General features: G+C 41.6%; 1 pseudogene; it reads left to right on the top strand.

The window, feature by feature from the left end:
* Positions 1-31: 31 nt before the first annotated feature.
* LOC103212459 lies at positions 32-751 on the top strand (annotated as a pseudogene).
* The last annotated feature ends 6,521 nt before the right edge of the window (positions 752-7,272 follow it).

Raw genomic sequence — 7,272 nt, 5'->3', positions numbered from 1 at the left:
GCCCAACATGGCAATGTACTACAAGGGATAATTGAAAGTGAAAGCATATATACCAACAGGCAGCAGGCACTTTTTGGTGACCAAAAATGTGTAATGTTACAAGCAGTGCAAACAGAAGGAATATTCAGATGAATTGGAATTTGTCATTGAAAAAGATGATGGTGATGTGGGATGGGCACATATTTATCACAACACAGGTATTGCATTTAGGGAGACTATGCTGGAAAGCAAGGACAGTTTAAAACTCCAACCTTTGTTAGCATTATGTGAGAAATGACAAGAGGAAGACAAAGGAGAAGCTGCAGATGTGCAAAAATATGAAGAGAGTTCATTGTTGGAAAATAGAAGCTTGCAAAACTAAAAGTGATATTGGAAGTGAAGATGGTATTTTGCAAACCAGAACTTATGACCTTTACATCACTTATGATAAAATTACCAAATACCAAGACTATAGTTGTTTGACTGTGATGAGCAGTGGCAGCCTTTAACAGTTGAACATATGTATGAAGTCATCAGTCAGGCTCATGTAAAGAAAAGAGTGACCACTGAAAATCACCCTAATTACCCACCGCATCCTATGTATTAAGTTCACACATGTACGCATGCTGAGGTGATAAAGAAAATCACTGGAACTATTGCAGAAGGAAGGGGAGAACTTGGTGCTCATATGTATCTTCTAATTTTATTGAGAATCATACAAGTTGTCATTCCAACAATAGAATGTGACTATACAAGACACTTTACAATGTAACAAAGAGAGTATAGAATCTATCCTAATTATTTAAAGAATTGCTCCATACATGTGGCCTGTGCTCGGCTGGGTTCCCTAGAGAAGCAAAATCAGTAAAGCTTATATATATAGAGAGAGAGAGAGAGAGAGAGAGAGAGAGAGAGAAAGGGAAATTTGTCTTAGGAAAATGGCTCACACACTTATAGAAACGGATGAGTCCCAAGTTCCTGGATCAAATGTCAAGCTGGACATTTTTTCCAACTCACACAGCTGCAGGGGCTGACGAGTACAAGGTTGGCAGGCAGTATACCAGCTGTTGATTCCAACAGATGACGAATCCAAGATCACCAGGCCAAATGGTGGATTGTTTGCTCATGGAAAGTTATAGGCAACACAACAGGATCCAGAGCCACAGAAGAGTCTCTCCTTTTCCCAGGATGTCCATATATATGTGAAGCAGGCTACACCCCTAGGGAAACTCATTTTCAAAAGACTGGCTGCTCAAAACATATACACCCAATCTCATCATGGGAATACCCACATCACCACTGCTTAAACCACTCAGAATCGTGGTCCAGCCGAGTGGACACACAACTCCAACTATCACTGTCCACCCCTTGGCAACTCTGCAGTTGTACACATGTCCTTAACCATGTATAATCTCTAAATAAGGACAATTATAAAGTCATATTTGCACCCAACATGATACACTAACATGAGTAGAACTGAAATGCATTAACCTTGTTTATGTATCGTAGTTAATAACAGAGGAAAATAAAAATATTTGATGCACACATACAATGAAGAAATATAACATTCACAGTCCTCATTTCTGCAACTGGTCACATGTTTGTAGCTGATATTCAGAATTACCTTCTTCCACCACCCATTCTGTATTTCCCTTGCCCTAAGCAATCACCTCAGCTAGTCATGTTTCTTTGCCTGGTGGAGTGACCCAAACCTTCATTCCTGAAGGTTCTGCACCATTAGTAGTAATATCAGAATTTGGTTACTGTAGTTTTCCATTGACTTTAATCACAGGACATGGTAATACTAAGGGATGTCCTAAAGAATCTCCTGCATTCCAGACATATCCTTCTTTACCTCTGTTATGTAATATCAATTCAATTTTCCCTTGGTAATCAGGACCTATCACACCAGACAGTGCAGTAACTGCCTTCTCTGCCTGTTGATCCAGAGGCATGAGGAAGCCAAAATGGCCAGGTGGCAGTCTTAACTTCCAGTTCAATGCAATCAGTATTGTGCCTCCAGGTGGAAGTATTCCTCCATTTGGGACTAAGATCTCCAAAAGCACAGAGCATAGGGTAGCAGGGATAGGAAGCAAAAAGAAATTTGAGTGAGTCACTAGGGGTAATAGTGAGTGGTACCACTCCTGTTTCCACTGCTTGGTTTCTGGGCCTGTGAATCCTGGCTATTGGAGAAACAGCACCATATATTGGACCCTGCTTTATAGTATATACAGCCTCTTGGAGAACATTGGCCCAACCCTTCAAGGTAATTCCACATAGCTGGTGCCTTAATTATGTTTTTAATAGGTCATTCAATTGTTCTATCAAGCCAGCTGCTTCAGGATGATGGGGAACATGGTAAGACCAGTGAATTCCAGAAGCATAGGCCCATTGCCACACTTCAATTAGTGTGAAGTGAGTCTCTTGATCTGAAGCAATGCTGTGTGGGATACCATGACAGTGGATAAGGCATTCTGTAAGTCCACGGGTGGTGATTCGGCATAAGCATTGCATGCAGGGAAGGTGAATCCATATCCAGAAAAAGTATCTATTCCAATAATAACAAAACGCTGTTCTCTCCATGATGGAAGTGGTGCAATGTAATCAACTTGCCACCAGGGTGCTTGCTGATCATCCTGAGGAATGGTTCCATATGGTGGACTCAGTGTTGGTCTCTGCTACTGGCAGATTGGACACTCAGTGGTGGCAGTAGTAACTCAGCCTTGGTAAGTGGAAGTCCATGCTGCTGAGCCAGTGCATAACCTCCATCCCTGCCACCATGGCCACTTTGTTCATGAGCCCATTGGAAAATGACAGGAGTAGCTGACAAAAAAGGATGACTGGTTTTCACAAAACATGTCATCTTATCCACCTGATTGTTAAAGTCCTCCTCTGATGAGGTCACCTTTTGGTAGGAATTCACATGAGACACAAATATCTTTACTTCTTTGGCCCATTCAGAGAGATCTATCCACATACCCCTTCCCCATACATCCTTGTCACCAATTTTTCAATCATGTTCCTTCCAAGTCCCAGATCATCTGGCCAAGCCATTGGCCACAGCCCATGAATCCATATACAATTTTATATCTGGCTATTTCTTGTTCCATGCAAAGTGAACAGCCAGATGTACAGCTCGAAGTTCTGCCCATTGGAATGATTTCCCTTTACCACTGTCCTTCAGGGAAGTCCCAAAAAAGGGTTGCAGTACCACTGCTTTTCACTTTGGAGTGGAGCCTGCATATCGTGCAGAACCATCTGTAAACCAGGCACGAGTATTCTCTTCCTCAGTCAACTGATCATAAGGAATTCCGCATGCTGCCATAGGTGCAGACTAGGAGAAGGAAGGTAATGTGAATGGAGTGGAGACCATAGGCATTTGGGCCACTTCCTCATGCAACTTACTTGTATCTTCATGTTCTGCTCAAGCCTAATCTTTTATATACCACTTCCATTTAATGATGGAGTGCTGCTGTGCATGTCCAACTTTATCACTCTGTGGGTCAGATAACACCCAGTTCATGATGGGCAGCTCAGGCCTCATGACAACTTGGTGACCCATGGGTAGACATTCAGTCTCTACTAAAGTCCAGTAACAAGCCAGAAACTGTTTCTCAAAGGAGAATAGTTTTTTGCATAGGATGGCAAGGCTTTGCTCCAAAATCTCAAGGGTCTGCATTGTGATTCACCAGCAGGGACCTGCCAAAGACTCCAAACAGCATTGCTATCTACTACAGACACTTCAAGCACCATTGGATCAACCTGATCATATGGCCCAAGTGGTAGAGCAGCCTGCACAGCAGCCTGAACCTGTTGCAGAGCCTTCTGTTGTTCTGATCCCCACTCAAAACTAGCATCTTTCTGAGTCACTTGATAAACAGGCTGGAGCAACACACCCAAATGAGGGCTATGTTGCCTCCAAAATCCAAAGAGGCCCACCAGACATTGTGCCTCCTTTTCAGTTATGGGGGAAACCAGGCACAATAATTTATCCTTCACTTTAGTAGGAATATCTCAACATGATCCACACCACTGAACCCCTAGTAATTTCACTGAGGTGGAAGGTGCCTGAATTTTTGTCAGGTTAATTTCCCACCCTCTAGCATGCAGATGTCTCACCAATAACTGTAGAGTCATCGATACTTCTTCCTTACTAGGTCCAATAAGCATAATGCCATCAATATAGTCATCAATATAATAGGCCAGCATGATGTCTTGTGGAAGGGAAAGATGATCAAGATCTCTACAGACTAAATTACGACATAGTGCTGGGGAGTTGATATAGCACTGTGAAAGTGTATTGTTGGCCTTGCCAGCTGAAGGCAAACTGCTTCTGATGGTCCTTGGAAATTGGTATTGAGAAAAAGGCATTGGCCAGATCAATAACTGCATACCAAGTACCAGGAGATTTACTAATTTGCTCAAGCAATGAAACCACATCAGGAACAGCAGCTGCAATTGCAGTCACCACCTGATTAAGTTTACAATAATCCACTATCATTCTCCAAGATCCATTTGTTTTCTGCACAAGCCAAATAGGTGAATTAAATGAGGATATGGTGGGAATCACCACCCCCGCATCCTTAAAGTCCTTGATGATGGCAGTAACCTCTGCAAACCCTCCAGGGATGTGATATATATATTTTTAAGAGTTTGTTGTACATTCAACGTTACATGTACATTTAGTTTCACTCCCCATTGATCATGCCCAACCCTAACATAGTCTCCTTTCCCTGTCCAGTAACCCTCCTCCTATGCCCCTCATAGTTAAGCACCCCTGCTTGTCCTGCATTTCCTCTGTGAGAATGTTGCACCTAGGATGCCCTGTGGTCTGTTGCTCTAAGGGATGTATTTCCATAGAGTATGTGGGTGGGTCACCCTGGGTTGAGTGATCTGCATGTACATCTTGTTAACTATTGGGCTGAAAGCCAGCCCCTGGGAGTGAGTTTTATTCCAGGTCGAGAATGTATCCCAAGGCCATAGTATTGGTGGTCTCACCAGAATCCATCTGACCAGTAATTCTGGTCATTATTGAGTTTTTTGATTTTTCCACATTTTTCCTCCCACTATTTCCAGGATCTCCAGATTTGATCTTCTTTTGAGTGATTGGCATTGGTAGCCAGGCACCATCTAGTTCTTCCAGTCTTGAGGGTCATTGTGTCCTAGGGCTGATTGCTTCCAAATGCCCTTGCTTTTTGTTTTTCTTCACTCTTCTTCACTTCTGATGGTAGGACACCATTAGGTGCATCTTAGATGGCCACTTGAAAGCTTTTAAGACCCCAGTTGCTACTCACCAATGTAGGATGAAGAACAAGCTTTTAAGTATTTTGTTGTGCCAATTGAGTCTGGCATCCCCCAGTACTATGGTCCTGAGATGGTACATCCATTGGATCTCTCTCCCATAGTGTCTGGGTGTCTATGAGGAATTACTCTGTGTCTGTCTTCTATTGTTTCTGTAAGGATTGCAGGTATTTTGTATCACTGGTATCTGTGCAAGATGAGCCTTCACTGAATCTATCCTTGGTCTAGAGTATACTCCTGTTCACTGACCCCCATCTGGTCCTCTCTGGTGTTTATGTGTTTATCTGTAGCCTGGTGTTTGGTGTTAATAGTAATGCAGTATTTTGGACACACTGGTTGGTATTAGCATCTGTCATCTCCTATGTGCACAATTAATTGTCCTCCCTTTTCCTAATGTTATCATGGTGGTCACAGACTCTTTCCATATATCCCTCCCCTTACCCATGTCAGTGTGTGGGCCCCAACCAGCCTGGAATTAACCCCTCCCTTTCCCTCCCCACACCAGTAACCTACAAAGTTCCCTTTTACAAGCAAACCCTTCTTTGTCTTTTTAGAGTAATGGGCTCATACAGTTTTTGTCTTTCTGCAAATTTCACTCAACATAATGTCCTTCAGGCTTATCCACATTTTGAGATGATTTGTGTATCTCTCATTGTTCTTTAATGTAGCATTTTATTCCATTGTGTGCATGTACTATAATTTGGTAATCCACTCATCCATTGATGGGCATTCAGGTTGTATCTATCTCTTTGCTGAAGTGAATTGTGCTGCGATGAATACAGGTTTACATATATCTATTTGTGTCCTGACTCTTACCTCTTTAGGATATATTCCTAGTAATGGAATTGCTGGGTCAAAGAGTATTTCTATTTTCAGTTTTTTAAGGAAACACCATACTGTATGCCACAATGGTTGTACCATATTACAATCCCACCAGCAGTGCACAAGAGGTGCAATCTCTGCAACTTCGCCAGCACTTGTGATTTTCTGAGGTGTTGAACTTTGCTATTATTGCTGGAGTGAGGTGATATCTCATCTGTTGTTTTGAATTGCATCTCTCTAATGACTAACGATCATGAGCAATTTCTCATGTGTTTGTTGGCTGCCTGTATATCATCTTGGGTGAAGCATCTATTCAAGTTTTTGGCTTACTTGTCAGTTGGGTTATTTGTCTTTTTGTTGTTGAGAAGTTCAAGTTTTCTATAGATTTTGGAGATAAGTCCTTTATCAGATATATCATAGGCAAATATTTTATCCCAATCTGTAGGTTCTCCTTTTACCCTTTTGACGAAGTCTTTCGATGCACCATAAGAATTTAATTATTAAAAGTTTCCAGTCATCTAGCTTCTCTTTTACCTCCTGTGCATTCTGGGTTATGCTTGATAGTCTATTTATGCCGTAAATTAGGGCCCCCAGATTTGCCCCCCTATTTTATCTTTGATGAATTTTATAGTTTTGGTTTTTAAATTTAAGTCTTTTATCCATCTTGAGTTTGTTTTTGTGTGTGGGGTGAGGTATGGGTCTTGTTTCAGTTTTCTGCAAGTAGATATCCAGTTTTGCCAGCACCAGTTGTTAAAGAGGCTGTCTCTTCCCCATTTAATGGGGTTTTGGACCTTTATCAAAGATCAGCTGTCCATAGATGGGCAGGTCTATATCTGGACTTTCGATTCTGTTCCATTGGTCTATCTGTCTATCATTGTACCAATACCATGCTGTTTTGACTACTTTGGCTGTATAGTAGGTCATAAGATCTGGGAGTGTGAGACCTCCCACTTTTTTTTTCTTCTTCAGAAGTGCTCTGCTTATCCGAGTTCTCTTTCCTTTCCATATGAAGTTAGTAATTGGTTTTTCCATGTCCTTAAAAAAAAATTGTTGGTATCTGGATTAGGATTTCGTTAAATGTGTAGATTGCTTTAGGTAGTATTGACATTTTCACAATATTCAGTCTACAAATCCATGAACAAGGTAGATTCTTCTATTTACATAGTGTCC

Source organism: Orycteropus afer, unplaced genomic scaffold (genome assembly GCF_000298275.1).
Source record: "Orycteropus afer afer isolate SDZICR_OR568_19922 unplaced genomic scaffold, OryAfe1.0 scaffold00969, whole genome shotgun sequence".
NCBI lineage: Eukaryota > Metazoa > Chordata > Mammalia > Tubulidentata > Orycteropodidae > Orycteropus > Orycteropus afer.
The sequence above is the reverse complement of the archived record's forward strand: the minus strand, read 5'-3'. Positions and strand labels throughout refer to the sequence as shown.